Here is a 17,275-nt window from a genome sequence, read left to right as displayed (position 1 = left end):
CCAGTTCCATTCTTCTTTCTCAAGATTGCTTTGGATATTCGAGGTTTTTTGTATTTCCATACAAATTCTGAATTTGTTTTAGCTCTGTGAAAAATAGCGTTGGTAGCTTGATAGGGATTGCATTGAATCAATAGATTGCTTTGGGTAGTATACTCATTTTCACTATATTGATTCTTCCAATCCATGAATATGGTATATTTCTCCATCTATTAGTGTCCTCTTTGATTTCTTTCACCAGTGTTTTATAGTTTTCTATATATAAGTCTTTAGTTTCTTTAGGTAGATATATTCCTAAGTATTTTATTCTTTTCGTTGCAATGGTGAATGGACTTGTTTCCTTAATTTCTCTTTCTATTTTCTCATTATTAGTGTATAGGAATGCAAGGGATTTCTGCGTGTTGATTTTATATCCTGAAACTTCACTATATTCATTGATTAGCTCTAGTAATTTTCTGGTGGAGTCTTTAGGGTTTTCTATGTAGAGGATCATGTCATCTGCAAACAGTGAGTTTTACTTCTTCTTTTCCAATCTGGATTCTTTTATTTCTTTTTCTGCTCTGATTGCTGTGGCCAAAACTTCCAAAACTATGTTGAATAGTAGTGGTGAAAGTGGGCACTCTTGTCTTTTTCCTGACTTTAGGGGAAATGCTTTCAATTTTTCACCATTGAGGATAATGTTTGCTGTGGGTTTGTCATATATAGCTTTTATTATGTTGAGGTATGTTCCTTCTATTCCTGCTTTCTGGAGAGTTCTTATCAAAAATAGATGTTGAATTTTGTCAAAGGCTTTCTCTGCATCTATTGAGATAATCATATGGCTTTTATTTTTCTATTTGTTAATGTGGTATATTACATTGATTTGCGGATATTGAAGAATCCTTGCATCCCTGGGATAAAGCCCACTTGGTCATGATGTATGTTGTTGGATTCTGATTGCTAGAATTTTGTCAAGGATTTTTGCATCTATGTTCATCAGTGATATTGGCCTGTAGTTTTCTTTTTTTGTGGCATCTTTGTCAGGTTTTGATAGTAGAGTGATGGTGGCCTCATAGAATGAGTTTGGAAGGTTACCTCCCTCTGCAATATTCTGGAAGAGTTTGAGTAGGATAGGTGTTAGATCTTCCCTAAATTTTTGGTAGAATTCAGCTGTGAAGCCATCTGGACCTGGGCTTTTGTTTGCTGGAAGATTTCTGATTACAGTTTCAATTTCCATGCTTGTGATGGATCTGTTAAGATTTTTTATTTCCTCCTGGTTCAGTTTTGGAAAGTTGTACTTTTCTAAGAATTTGTCCATTTCTTCCAAGTTGTCTATTTTATTGGCAAATAATTGCTGATAGTAGTCTCTTATGATCCTTTGTATTTCTGTGTTGTCTGTTGTGATCTCTCCGTTTTCATTTCTAATTTTATTGATTTGATTTTTCTCCCTTTTTTTCTTGATGAGTCTGGCTAATGGTTTGTCAATTTTATTTATCCTCTCAAAGAACCAACTTTTGGCTTTGTTGGTTTTTGCTATGGTCTCTTTTGTTTCTTTTGCATTTATTTCTGCTCTAATTTTTAGATTTCTTTCCTTCTACTAATCCTGGGGTTCTTCATTTCTTCCTTTTCTAGTTGCTTTAGGTGTAGAGTTAGGTTATTTATTTGACTGTTTTCTTGTTTCTTGAGGCATGCCTGTATTGCTATGAACTTTCCCCTTAGGACTGCTTTTAAAGTGTCCCACAGGTTTTGAGTTGTTGTGTTTTAATTTTCATTCGTTTCTATACATATTTTGATTTCTTTTTTTATTTCTTCTGTGATTTGTTGGTTATTCAGTAGCGTGTTGTTCAGCTTCCATATGTTGGCATTTTTAATAGTTTTCGTCCCGTAATTGAGATCTAATCTTACTGAATTGTGGTCAGAAAAGATGTTTGGAATGATTTCACTTTTTTTAATTTACCAAGGCTAATTTATGGCCCAGGATGTGATATATCCTGGAGAAAGTTCCTTGTGAGCTTGAGGAAAAGATGAAATTCATTGTTTTGGTGTGAAATGTCCTATAGATATCAATTAGGTCAAACTGGTCTATTGTATCATTTAAAGTTTGTGTTTCCTTGTTAATTTTCTTTTTAGTTGATCTATCCATAGGTGTGAGTGGGGTATTAAAGTCTCCCACTATTATTGTGTTATTGTTAATTTCCCCTTTCATACTTGTTAGCATTTGTCTTACATATTTAGGTGCTCCTATGTTGGGTGCACATATATTTATAATTGTTGTATCTTCTTCTTGGACTGATCCTTTGATCATTATGTAGTGTCCTTCTTTGTCTCTTTTGACAGCCTTTGTTTTAAAGTCTATTTTATCTGATATGAGTATTGCTACTCCTGCTTTCTTTTGGTCTCTATTTGCGTGGAATATCTTTTTCCAGCCCTTCACTTTCAGTCTGTATGTGTCCCTTGTTTTGAGGTGGGTCTCTTGTAGACAACACATATAGGGGTCTTGTCTTCGTATCCATTCATCCAGTCTTTCTCTTTTGGTTGGGGCTTTCAACCCATTTATGTTTAAGGTAATTATTGATATGGATGATCCCGTTGCCACTTACTTTATTGTTTTGGGTTTGAGTTTATACACCCTTTTTTGTGATTCCTGTCTAGAGAATATCCTTTAGCATTTGTTGAAGAGCTGGTTTTGTGGTGCTGAATTCTCTCAGCTTTTGCTTGTCTGTAAAGCTTTTCATTTCTCCTTCATATTTGAATGAGATCCTTGCTGGGTACAGTAATCTGGGCTATAGTTTATTTTCTTTCATCACTTTAAGTCTGTCCTGCCATTCCTTCCTGGCCTGAAGAGTTTCTATTGAAAGATCAGCTGTTATCCTTATGGGAATCCCCTTGTGTGTTATTTGATGTTTTTCCCTTGCTGCTTTTAATATTTGTTCTTTGTGTTTGATCTTTGTTAATTTGATTAATATGTGTCTTGGGGTGTTTCACCTTGGGTTTATCCTATTTGGGACGCTCTGGATTTCTTGGACTTACGTAATTATTTCTTTCCCCAATTTAGGGAAGTTTTCAACTATTATCTCCTCAAGTATTTTCTCATGGTCTTCCTTTTTGTATGCTTCTTCTGGGACTCCTATGATTTGAATGTTGGGATGTTTACCATTCTCCCAGAGGTCTCTGAGATTGTCCTCATTTCTTTTAATTCATTTTTCTTTTTTCCTCTCTGATTCATTTATTTCTACCATTCTATCTTCTACCTCACTAATCTTATCTTCTGCCTCTGTTATTCTACTATTTGTTCCCTCCAGAGTGTTTTTTATCTCATTTTCTGCATTATTCATTATATATTGACTCTTTTTTATTTCTTCTAGGTCCTTGTTAAACTTTTCTTGCATCTTCTCAATCCTTGTCTCCAGGCTATTTATCTGTGATTCTGTTTTGTTTTCAAAATTTTGGATCATTTTCACTATCATTATTTGGAATTCTTTATCAGGTAGATTCCCTATCTCCTCCTCTTTTGTTTGGTTTGGTGGGCATTTACCCTGTTCCTTTACCTGATGGATATTCCTCTGTCTCTTCATCTTGTTTATATTGCTGAGTTTGAGGTGGCCTTGAAATGGCAACCCACTCCAGTATTCTTGCCTGGAGGACCCCATGGATGGAGGAGCCTGGTGGGCTGTAGTTCATGGGGTCACAAAGAGTCGGACATGACTGAGTGACTTAACTAACTTTAACTTTTCTGTATTCTGGCAGTTTGTGGAGTTCTCTTGATTATGGAGTTTCCTCACTGTGGATGGGGTTGTATGGGTGGCTTGTCAAGGTTTCCTGGTTAGGGAAGCTTGTGTCAGTGTTCTGGTGGGTGGATCTGGATTTCTTCTCTCTGAAGTGCAATGAAGTGTCCAGTAATGAGTTATGAGATGTCAATGGGTTTGGATTGATTTTGGGCAGCCTGTATATTGAAGCTCAGGGATGTGCTCCTGTGTTTCTGGAGAATTTGCAAGGTTTTGCTCTGGAACTTTTTGGCCCTTGGGTGGTGCTTGGTTTCAGTGTAGGTATGGAGGCATTTGATGAGCTCCTGTCAATTAATGTTTCCTGGAGTCAGGAGTTCTCTGGTGTTCTCAGTATTTGGACTTAAGCCTCCTGCTTCTGATTTTCAGTCTTATTTTTACAGCAGCCTCAAGACTTCTCCATCTATACAGCACCATTGATAAAACATCTAGGTTAAAGATGAAAAGTTTTGAGGGACACCCAGAGAGGTTCACAGAGTTACATGGAGAAGAGAAGAGGGAGGAGGGAGATAGAGGTGACCTGAATGAGATGAGGTGGAATCAAAAGAGGAGAGAACAAGCTAGCCAGTAATCACTTCCTTATGTGCGAACCACAGTCTGGACTGCTCAGAGATGTTCACGAAGTTATACAGAGAGGAGAAGAGGGAGGAAGGAGACAAAGGTGGTCTGGTGGATAAAGGGGGGAATCAAAAAGAGAGAGACAGATCCAGCCAGTAATCAGTTCCCTAAGTGTTCTCCACAGTCCAGAACTCACAAAGAAATTCATAGAGTTGGGTAGAGAAGAGAAGGAAGAGGGAGGAGATAGAGGCGACCTGGTGGAGAAAAAGGAGAGTCCAAAGGGGGAGAGAGCCATCAGGCCAGTAATCTCACTCCCAAGTAAAAATGGGTACTGAAGATTGGGTTCTTAAGGGTACAAAATTGATAACAAATTCCAAAAGGCAAAGATTAAAAATCTAGAATAGAGGTTGGATTTTCAAAAATACGATATTTTTTTTAAAAGTCACAAAAATTATAAAATATATATGAAGTTTCCTTTAAAAAATAGGGTCTCTCCTTTTTTTTTTTTTTTTTGGTGGGAGGCAAAGTAATGGTAGGTCATAAAAATGAAAATTAAAGGAGTAATAGAGGGCTTACAAATTTTAAAAATTTAAAAAAAAAAAGAATGATAGTCAAAATAGTAAAAATATATCTAAGTATTTCTCTGGTGTTGTTGTGGGCAGTGTGGGGTGAGTTCTTTTTCGGATAGTTCCTTGGTCCGGCTTATATTTCTCAAGATCTATAGGCCCCTTCCCATGTAGTCAGTACTAACTACAGGGTTTTAATCTATTGCACCTGTCACTTCCAAGGCGGTTCCCTCTGTTATAGCTTCTTCCATTTGCTGGTCTCTTCAGTGTCTGATTTCCGCCCTGACACAAGGGAGTAGTGGTGGACACTTTTTTAGGCTCACTTGTGCCCTTCCCAAGTCGGAGCAGCTCAGGTGACCAGATGTTTGGCGAGCGGGGTCGCTGCAATTTATTGCCTCCCCCGTCCCTGCCACTCGGTTTTCCGGGTGTACAACCAGTGCACCTTCTCAGGTGGATGTTGACCATCCAGAATCCCAAGAAGTCTTAGCAATGAAGCCTGCTTGCAGTTTGGTAGATAATGCCTCTCTGGGGCCGCGAATGCCCCCTACCGGCTCTGGCTGCCTGTCACCGGAGGGGGATGATCTGCAGCCTGCTAGCTCTGCTCAGCCCTTTGTTCTGTAAGTGAGCCTGACAGGGCCTTAGGTTAGGGCTTTTCATTTAGCTCTAGTCAGTCCTTTGTTCTTTGAGCGAGCCTGGCGGTGTCCTAGGTTACGGCTTTTCACGTGGTAGCTATCCCACAGTATGGTTTGCTAGCCCAAGTTAGTTCCTTCAGATTGCCCTCAGGGCACAGAGACCCAGTCCTTACTCTAAGCAATGCAGCTGGTGCCTCCCTGCCCAGCCCCCGCTTGCTAGTGATGGATGCAGGCGACTGCACTGGTTCTCCACTGGGGGAGTTACCATTGGGCACGTAATCTGTGGGTTTTAATTATTTATTTGTTTTTCCACCTGGTTATGTTGCCCTCTGTGGTTCCAAGGCTTGCTACAGACTCGGCAGTGAGAATGTTTCCTGGTGTTTGGAAACTTCTTTTTTAAAACTCCCTTCCTGGGACAGAGCTCCATCCCTACCTCTTTTGTCTTTTATATTTTTTCCAACCTCCTTTTGAAGAGGTGCCTTTTCTGGGTGCACCTTTTCTGGGTGCCTGATGTCCTCTGCCAGCATTCAGAAGTTATTTTGTGGAATTTACTCAGTGTTCAAATGTTGTTTTGATGAATTTGTGGAGCAGAAAGTGGTCTCCCCGTCCTATTCCTCTGCCATCTTAGGACTGCCTCCAGAAGAAGACTTTTTTATATTTCTTTCTTTCTAAGAAGTTTCTGGGGTGGGATTGCAGTAAGAGATTTCACCACACCCCAGTGCTAAATAGTTAACATGGCATGACAGACAGTGAATCGCTTTCAAGGCTTGAGAACCCATATTCTGGATTGAAATCCCAGGTTGACCTTTTACTAGCTACAGGACCTTGGACAAATTATTCAGCCTCTTAATTTGTTTCTTATTGATAAAATGGGATTAATTCTGTAACAGAGTTCACTCTTTTACAGACCTTAGCAGGTGGTCATTGCTGTGCACCATTGGCCCTTACCGTGTTACCAGGCAACTGTTACCCAAGATCATTAGTGATCTTGCTCTGCCATTGGTTGGTGCTGCAAGTGGCCCCTTGCCCAAGCAACCAGCTGTCTATGAGCATCACTTAGAGGCCCATTCAGCCTACAGTAGGTGGAGAGTTGGTTCTCAGGCTAAAGTGAGATAAGAGTTGGATCTCGTTTTTTTAACCTGGGGCCCTCCAGCCTACCTGGCCTTGGGCCAATAGGTTAGCTGGCGTACACAGGGAACCAGCTTGGGGGCATCCTACAGGGCTCCAGAGCCCTCACCAAGGTCACCCCTGGCCCTGAGTCTGGCCACAAGATAAGTGGTGAACATCTCCCCATTTCCTGTCTTGGGGACCTAAGAGCAGTGGCAGTCTGCCTGGGTCCCAGTCTGCAGGACTTGCCCATCCTGCAGATGGGCAGACTGTGGAGCTTGAGGGGCAGTTGGGTCCTGGGAGCCTGGCTCTGTCAGCAATAGCAGCTGGGAGGGTAAGGGGATGTAGCCCTGAAGGAGTGGAAAATTAGAGATACACATAGAGAATGGTATGAGTCTGTAGGAGATACCTCTCCAGTTTTCAACTGACTGTTGACAGTACAGTGAACTTGAAGCAATAGCAACAAAAACCATGCAAAATAAACCATAAAGTTTTTAAAAAGATAGTGGGGAAAAATTAATTGTGTGTCAGAGAGCTTTGAAACAACTTTAAGAATCCTAAAATACATGCAACTGGAATCCCACAGGAAGTGAAAGACAAGAGAATAAAGAAAAGAACTGCAAAACTATTAGCCGAAAATTTTCCACATATGATGAAAGCTTTAAACCCATAAACACAGAAACTCAGTTAACTCGAGTACAGGAAATATGAGAAGTATACCAAGGCACATCATAGTTCATTCATTTAAAATAGGCAATGAAAGAAATGTAGCCAGAAGGAAAAACAGATACATAACAAAAAATAAGAATGACAGCAGATTAGGCATATGAAACTATTTAGACAGAAGACACCGGTACCACATTTTAAAATGCAGAAAGATATATAATTGATTCAGAATTCTATACCCAAGAAAAATACATTTCAAAAACAAGATAAAATAAAGTCTTTCTTAGACCCAAAAGCTATAAGAATTCATCACCAACAGACCAATGTAATAAGAAGGCCTCACGTCAGAAGGAATTTAAAAGGAAGTGGAAATCTGGATCTATGGAGGAATGTAGAGCACCTGAAATGATAAATGTGTACTATATATTTAAAGTATATATAGGGATTTCCCCAGCGGTATAGTGGTTGAGAATCTGCTTTGCAATGCAGGGAACACTGGTTCAATCCTTTGTCAGAGAACTTACATCCCACATGCCACTGAGCAAGTAAGCCTGCATGCCTCAAATAGAGACTCTACGTGCTGCAACTACTGAGCTTGCCCTCCTCAAGTAGAGAGTCCCTGCATTACAAGGAAGATCCTGCATGCCATAGCTAAGACCCAACACAGGCAAATAAATGAATAAATAAATTAAATAAATCATTTTTTAGAGAGATTTTTCTTATTCTACATGTAAAGCAATAGAAGATCACTTGATGATAGACTGTGGCAAAGTAAAGATGAATGGAATGTGAAAGTGTCTATTACTCAGGCGTGTCTGACTCTTTGTGATCCCATGGACTGTAGCCCACCAGGCTCGTCTGTCCATGGGATTTCCCAGGCAAGAATACTGCAGTGGGTTGCCATTTCCTTCTCCAGGGGATCTTCCCAACCCAGGGATCAAATCCAGATCTCCAGAATTGCAGGCAGATTTTGTACCATCTGAGCCATCACCTAGAGCCTGAGCCATCACCTACAGCCAGACATCCTGGAATGCGAAGTCAAGTGGGCCTTAGGCAGCATCACTACGAAGAAAACTAGTGGAGGTGATGAAATTCCAGTTGAGCTATTCCAAATCCTAAAAGATGATGCTGTGAAAATGCTTCACTCAATATGCCAGCAAATCTGGAAAACTCAGCAGTGGCCACAGGACTGGAAAATGTCAGGTTTCATTCCAATCCCCAAAAACAGCAATGCCAACGAATGTTCAAACTACCACACAGTTGCTCTCATCTCACGCACTAGTAGAGTAATGTTCAAAATTCTCCAAGCCAGGCTTCAATAGTACATGAACTGTGAACTTACAGATGTTCAAGCTGGGTATAGAAAAGGCAGAGGAATGAGAGATCAAATTGCCAACATCCATTGGATTATCAAAAAAGCAAGAGAGTTCCAGAAAAAATATCTATTTCTGCTTTATTGACTATGCCAAAGCCTTTGACTGTGTGGATCACCACAAACTGGAAAATTCTTGAAAAGATGGGAATAGCAGATCACCTGACCTATCTCATGAGAAATGTGTATGTAGGTCAGGAAGCGACAGTTAGAACTGGTCATGGAAAAACAGGCTGGTTCCAAATAGGGAAAGGAGTACATCAAGGCTGTATATTGTCACCTGCTTATTTAACTTATATGCAGAGGACATCATGAGAAACATTGGGCAGGAAGAAGCACAAGCTGGAATCATGACTGCTGAGAGAAATAGCAATAACTGTAGATATGCAGATGACACCACCCTTATGGCAGAAAAGGAAGTAGAACTAAAGAGCCTCTTGATGAAAATGAAAAAGTTGTCTTAAAGCTCAACATTCAGAAAACTGAGATTATGGCATCTGGTCCCATCACTTCATGGCAAATAGATGAGGAAACAGTTGAAACAGTGACAGACTTTATTTTGGGGGACTCCAAAATCACTGCAGATGGTGAATGCAGCCATGAAATTAAAAGATGCTTGTTCCTTGGAAGAAAACTTATGACCAACCTAGACAGCATATTAAAAAGCAGAGACATTACTTTATCCACAAAGGTCCATCTAGTCAAGGCTATGGTTTTTCCAGTAGTCATGTATGGATGTGAGTTGGATTATAAAGAAAGCTGAGCACTGAAGAATTGATGCTTTTGAACTGCAGTCTTGGAGAAGATTCTGGAGAGTCCTTTGGCCTGCAAGGAGGTCCAACCAGTCCATCCTAAAGGAAATCAGTCCTGAATATTCATTGGAAGCACTGAAATTGAAACTGAAACTCCAACACTTTGGCCACCTGATGCAAATAACCAACTCATTCTAAAAGACCCTGATGCTGGGAAATATTGAAGGCAGGAGGAGAAGGGGATGACAGAGGATGAGATAGTTGGTGGCATCACCAACGTGATGGACATGAGTTTGAGTAGGCTCCGGGAGTTGGTGATGGACAGGGAAGCCTGGCATGCTGCAGTCCATGGGGTCTCAAAGAGTCAGACACAACTGAGAGACTGAACTGAACTGAACTGAGCCATCAGATGAATAGCATGAATGTTAAAACTACCATCAAAAAAAAAAGTTACAACTAATTAACTAATAAAGTATATAAAAGTATACAAGGAACTTCCCGGCGACTCAGTAGTAAAAATCTGCCTGCCAATGTTGGATATGTGGGTTCCATCCCCGATCCTCAAAGATCCCACCGGCAGTGGAGCATTTAAACCCTTGTACCACAGCTATTGAGCCTCTGCTCTGGAGTCTGGAAACTACAACTACTGAGTCCCAGAGCCCATGCTTTGGGACAGGAGAAACCAAAGCAATAAGGAGCCTGCACACTGCAATGAAGAGTAGCCCTGGCTCATTGCAACTCGAGAAGCAAAAAAATAAATAAATAAAATTATTTTTTAAATAAATAGAAAATAAAGAGCGTACTGGATGGAAAGAACATCAGATTAGACACTACAGAAGAAAAAAATCAGTGTACTTGAAGAAGTAGCAGCAGAAACTATGCAAAATAAACCCTAAATTAAAAGAAAAATTGACTGGGTGAAAAATTAATCGTGCGCCAAAAGATCTTTGAAATAATTTTAAGAATACTAAACTATATGTAACTAGCCCCACAGGGACTTCATTTCTGTTCCTTTTGCAACTCAAAACCACAGTGAGGTACCATTTCACACCAGTAAGAATGGCTGCTACCCAAAAGTCTACAAGCAATAAATGCTGGAGACTGTCCAGAGAAAAGGGAACCCTCTTACACTGTTGGTGGGAATGCAAACTAGTACAGCCACTATGGAGAACAGTGTGGAGATTCCTTAAAAAACTGGAAATAGACCTGCCATATGACCCAGCAATTCCACTGCTGGGCATACGCTCTTAGGAAACCAGAATTCAAAGAGACACATGTACCCCAATGTTCATCGCAGCACTGTTTATAATAGCCAGGACATGGAAGCAACCTAGATGTCCATCAGTAGACGAATGGATAAGAAAGCTGTGGTACAGATCAGATCAGATCAGATCAGTCGCTCAGTTGTGTGTGACTCTTCGCGACGCCACGAATCACAGCATGCCAGGCCTCCCAGTCCATCACCAACTCCCAGAGTTCACCCAGACTCACATCCATCAAGTCAGTGATGCCATCCAGCCATCTCATCCTCTGTCGTCCCCTTCTCCTCTTGCCCCCAATCCCTCCCAGCATCAGAGTCTTTTCCAATGACTCAACTCTTCGCATGAGGTGGCCAAAGTACTGGAGTTTCAGCTTTAGCATCATTCCTTCCAAAGAAATCCCAGGGCTGATCTCCTTCAGAATGGACTGGTTGAATCTCCTTGCGGTCCAAGGGACTCTCAAGAGTCTTCTCCAACACCACAGTTCAAAAGCATCAATTCTTCGGCGCTCAGCCTTCTTCACAGTCCAACTCACATCCATACATGACCACAGGAAAAACCATAGCCTTGACTAGACGAACCTTTGTTGGCAAAGTAATGTCTCTGCTTTTCAATATGCTATCTAGGTTGGTCATAACTTTCCTTCCAAGGAGTAAGCGTCTTTTAATTTCATGGCTGCAGTCACCATCTGTAGGGATTTTGGAGCCCAGGAAAATAAAGTCTGACACTGCTTCCACTGTTTCCCCATCTATTTCCCATGAAGTGATGGGACCAGATGCCATGATCTTCGTTTTCTGAATGTTGAGCTTTAAGCCAACTTTTTCGCTCTCCACTTTCACTTTCATCAAGAGGCTTTTTAATGGTACATATACACAATGGAGTATTATTTTGCCATTAAAAAGAATACATTTGAAACAGTTCTAATGAGGTGGATGAAACTGCAGCCTATTATACAGAGTGCAGTAAGCCAGAAAGAAAAATACCAATACAGCATACTAACACATATACATTGAATTTAGAAAGATGGTAATGATAACCTTGTATACAAGACGGCAAAAGAGACACAGATGTATAGAACACTCTTTTGGACTCTGTGGGAGAGGACGAGGGTGGGATGATTTGGGAGAAAGGCATTGAAACATGTATAATATCATATGTGAAACGAATCGCCAGTCCACGTTCGATGCATGATACAGGATGCTCGGGGTTGGTGCACTGGGATGACCCAGAGGGATGGTATGGGGAGGGAGGTGGGAGGTGGTTTCAGGATGGGGCACATGTGTACACCCGTGGCAGATTCATGTTGATGTATGGCAAAACCAATACAACATTTTAAAGTAATTAGCCTTCAATTAAAAGTAATAAATTTATATTAAAAAATAAAATAAAACCTGTGGGGGGAAAAATAAAATTAAAATATGCACACAAATTTTTTTTAAATGATGCATGCACACGTGTGTGTGCTCAGTTGTGTCCAAGTCTCTGCAACCCCATGGACTGTAACCCACCAGGCTCCTCTGTCCATGGGATTCTCCAGGCAAAAATACTGGAGTGGGTTGTCATTTCCTTCTCCAGATTTTTCCCACCCAGGTATCAAACCCATGGCTCCTGTGGCTTCTGCACTGGCAGGCAGTTTCTTTACCACTGAGCCTCCTGGGAAGCCTTAAAAATTATGCTTTTGTTTAAATGTGTGCTTGTTTTTTTTTTTTTTTTTTAACTCATTAGTGAGGTGGAGCATTTTTCATCTTTTTTTGCCCTTTTTTACTTAGGAATCCTACACAAGCATCCTCAGCCCTTTTTTCATTGTTGCCCTTCGTCTTCTTACTATATTGAAACAGCTTTGACATACATGACTGGAAACTAGGACCCTTTAAAAGTCTTATTTTAAGAGCTTATTGGGACTTCTCTGGTGGCTCAGTGGTAAACAATCTGCCTGGCAATGAAGGAGACAGGAGTTCAATCCCTGGTCCAGGAAGATCGCACATGCTGCAAAGCAAGTAAGCCAGTGTGCCACAACTATTGAGCCTGTGCTCTAGAGCAAGGGAGCCACAACTACTGAGCCCACGTGCCACAACTACTGAAGTCCACACACTCTAGAGCCTGTGGTCTGCAACAGGAGAAGTCACCACAACAAGAAGCCCACACATCACCACTAGAGAAAAGTCCGCACAGCAGCAAAGACCCAGCATAGCCAAAAATAAAAATAAATAAAATTATACGGAGCTTGGGCCTCCCTGATAGCTCAGTTGGTAAAGAATCCAATCCCGGGTATAGATCCGCTGGAGAAGGGATAGGCTACCCACTCCAGGATTCATGGGCTTCCATTGTGGCTCAGCTTGTAAAGAATCCGCCTGCAATGTGGGAGACCTGGGTTCAATCCCTAGGTTGGGAAGATCCACTGGAGGGGGGAAGGGCTGCCCACTCCAGTGTTCTGGCCTGGAGAATTCCATGGACCAGTTAATGGGGTCGCAAAGAGTTGGATACGACTCATTGACTTTCACTTCACTTCATAAAGAGCTTAAAATCACCATTATGTAAACAAATATAAACATATATGGAACAAAATGTTTCAGATAGATTTAGAATTAGAGAACCAACAGATTTTTTTTCTGCCTTCCCAATAAACTGCTTTATTTATTTAAATTTTAAAAAAAAGAGAGAATAACTGACTGTTTAAAGCAAAAGTTGTAACAATATATCATGTGATTTATAACGGATGTAGAAGTGAAATGTGTGACAACAACAGCAAAAAGGCCAGGAGGGAGGAATGAGAGTATAGCATGATTAGGTTCTTATTCTACATGTAAGGCAATAGATCACTTGATGATCGACTGGCAAGGTAAAGATGCATACCATGAATCTTAATACAGCCACTTCATAAAAAAGAGTTACACCTAATAAACTGGCAAGGGATATAAAAGGGAATCATAAAAACTACTCAAAGCAAAGAAGTCAGGGGGGAAAATGAAAAATGGGAAGAAAGAACATGGGACAGATTCAAAACAAACAGCAAGATGACAGAATTAAACCCAATTAATCTTAACCCCACACATGTGAACGCAGATTGAAGACATAACCCAGGCCCCAGATGACAGCAGATCCCCATACACTGCACTCTACAGCAGAAACAGAACCTGCCAGGCTCAGGGGCCCATGTGCCCAGGCACATAACAGCCCAAAAAATGTATATGGAACAGTAAGTTAGAAGAATTCAATCATACAAAGTATATTCTCTGTTTATAAAGAACTTAAATTAGAAATCAATGTTCACTGACAGAAGAAGAATAAGGTGATAGCATAGTGAGGACCTTCCCTCTTTTACTACTTTAATTCTGCCCAGGAGGGAGCACATAAATTGGCAGGACTTACACATCTTCAGTACAAGACATATCTGACTGGCATTATTTGTTTGATTTTCATGTTTCAGTCTACCTTCTCCTTTCCTGTCTGCCCCATCTTAAGCCACAGGGTCTTCTAAGCCACAGCTAAGTCACTACAAACAAATCTGTATGGTGTTTGCTGAATTTCCAATAAACCGGTGAACCTTGTTTCTTCCTATTTTGTACTTCTGACTCTTTTCTGCCAACCCTGGCTCTTGTCCCACCTCCTGGGATCCTGGTCCTCTGTCACTTGCAGCTATGTTCCTATACACCAGGCCTCCATCACACCCAGTGGCATTTCTTTTCAGAGTGGCCATAATACATGCAAAAAGTGAAAGAGCAGGCAGCTCCTTACTCTCTTCTCTTGTTCCTTCACGACATACATTCACTGAAAGCCTGTGTAGCAAGTCTGTTACTTACACACCTTCAAGTTGAGAACTTTCAAAGATGTAAAAGTGCATTTGCATGTCCAAACACATCAGTTAGTTCACAGGTCTGACACACATCATTTTGGTTACATCCCTGACAAGTGATTGTGCTTTTACATACTTTATTGTATAGAACTATATGAAGTAGAGTAGTACAGTATCTTTATTTCAAACCTACAATGTCTGAAAGTCCAGTTTTGAACACCCTTTGAAATAGAACTTGTTCATATATAGGGGACTTACTGTTCTGCTAAGACGTGTGGATACAAAAGTGAACACACCATCTCCAGGTCCAAGGAAGTCACATTCCTGGCTGGGATATTAGAGGAAATATGAGCTCTCCCTACTCCAATACATCTCAATCCTGCAGATGACCTTGATCAGGAACAAAAAATATTAAAATAGTAATAATCATCTTGTTTTACCTGCTTCAGAAAAGTGTTGTTTAGCTGCTCAGTACTGGATCTTGTTATGCTGGTGGACTGGATGGAGAAGTGATGTGAACAAGAGTAAGGAAGGTGAGACGGGGGGTCAGAATGTGAGGTAACTAAGGCAAGATATTTGAGAAGCTGAAGGACCAAGAGATATTTGCAACCTGAGTTGGAAAAGCAGTTTTCAAAACAAATTGTGTCACGTGCCAGGTAAAACCCCCAATTCAATCCTTAGAAGAGCTCTAGTGATAAGTTTGTATTTTTTGTTGTTGTTGTTTCCTGGAACGCAGCTTGGATCATCAAGCAGTTTCTTACTGCTGCTCCTTCCTCTTGGCTCCTAAATTGTGCCCAGCAGTTCAGGCTGATCCATCCAAAAAGGTTTTGTTCTTTTAGGCAGGAGCCGGAAACTGCCTAAAAAATACTCTACTTTCTGCTTTTCTTTCAACACCAAATACATTTTGTTATTAGGCAACATGCCCAATAGCTAAAAGACTGCATTTCCTACCTGCCAGTGCTCTTAGTCATGACTGGAGACTTTTTGATATAGCAGACATGTAAGAGCCATTTCTTGGAAGGTTGCTTTTTCAAGGAGCTGATTCATCTGGGAGATGAGTCTCTTTCCTTCCCTACCTTCTTCTTCAGTGCTGTCTTGTTTTCAGATATGATGGCTGGAACTCTTGCATCTGATTTGGACCAATAGGTAACCTTGAAGATGGATACCACTCAAGGTCTGGCTGGCACACCTCCAGATTTATTTCAGTGGGAGAAAAAAAATCAAGTTTATCTTGTTAAAGGTACAGTTGTCTTAGTTTTTTGCAATGTGCATCCAAACCTAATCCTGATACTAATATGTTTAGCCTTATTATTTTGTTGGGTTTAGTGATTACATTTATATTTTTTTAATTTTATTTTATTTTTTAAATTTGTCTTATTTTTTATTTTAAGGATTGGTTCATAAAGTACGCATATACCTAAATAGTATAAATGCAAAATTATTTTTTTAAATATTCTTACATACTTTGAATATTTATTCTTTCTTTTCTTCTTTCCTTTTTTGTTTTCCCCACATTTGTGTAGCCTAGCATATGTCCTGTCTTAATATTGTCTGAATCCCTATTTACAGGCGAAAATTGGTGAAGGAAGAGGGTGGGGAGAACCAAAGAAGAACAAAGCACAGGGACATGAATGAAGGGTGGTGGTCCTTGTTACTCACCATGAATGTTCTGCAGTCGGATCACATTCTCCTGCCTTTCTCTGTACCCATCACCCCCAGGTTTGCCATGACCATGGAAGTTACATTGGCCAGAAGAGTTTGAGTAGTGGTGACATATCATTTCAAAATGGAAACCTTTAAGAACCAGAGTCTAATTGGCCTCACACTCCCTTCCCCTGCATCCTGAGGGAAGCTCCATCTACTTACGTCCCTGAAAGTAAGTGTTGAACAGAGCCCCCTGTCTACTAAACTCAGATGTGAGTGAGAAATAAATCTTAGTTATTAAGACTTTGAAATTTGGGCATTTTATGTTTTCATACTGTAAGTAACTTTCTCTTCACTGAAAGAGGAGAATATAACAAGAACTCCTAATTGTCTCCTTATCATTTAGTAACTAAACTGTAACTAAATACCTAGTCTAGGGCCACCCAGCAGATAGTTCATTTCCTACCCTATCTTTCATTTTTAAATGCCTCTCTAACTTCATTGCAGCCAGTGAGAAATGAGTGAAAGTAATTTGATAACTTCTTGTTATGCCCTTAAAGGAAAGGGACATATCCTGAGTCCCCTTCTTTCTCCCACTAGCTGGGATGCAGATGTAATGGCAGGAGCTGGAGCAGCCATGTAAGCCCAGAGGTGAGTATCACATATTCATGAAGACAAAGCAACCAGAAAAAACTGGGCCCCCATCACTGTGGAGCAATCTCTACTATTATTACATGAAAAGAAATGAAAATGTTTTTAAGACAAGGGTATTTAGATTTTGAGTACAGAAGTTGAGCCTGTAACCTAATACCCATAGCCTAGTAACAAATCTGTGTGTTAGCCTTGTTTTGACATTAGAGTCTGGTGGATAGAGACAGGCATTCCTGGATGCCAATAGTGATAAAGAACCCACCTGTCCAATGCTGGAAACATAAGAGTTGTGAGTTTGATACCCAAGTATGGAAGATCCACTGGAGTAGAGCATGGCGACTCACTCCAGTACTTTCACTTGGAGAATCTCGAGGACAAAGGAGCCTGGAAGGGCTACAGTCCATGGGGTCACAAAAAATCGGACACAATTGAAGAGACTTAGCACACCACACAAATAGAGACTAGATCTACTCACATGGTCTACAAGTGGGTTAAGTGAGAGCCATGTCCTTCAGAA

This window comes from Bos javanicus, chromosome 29, assembly GCF_032452875.1.
Source record: "Bos javanicus breed banteng chromosome 29, ARS-OSU_banteng_1.0, whole genome shotgun sequence".
In the NCBI taxonomy this organism is placed as follows: Eukaryota; Metazoa; Chordata; class Mammalia; order Artiodactyla; family Bovidae; genus Bos; species Bos javanicus.
Note: the sequence above shows the minus strand (reverse complement) of the source record.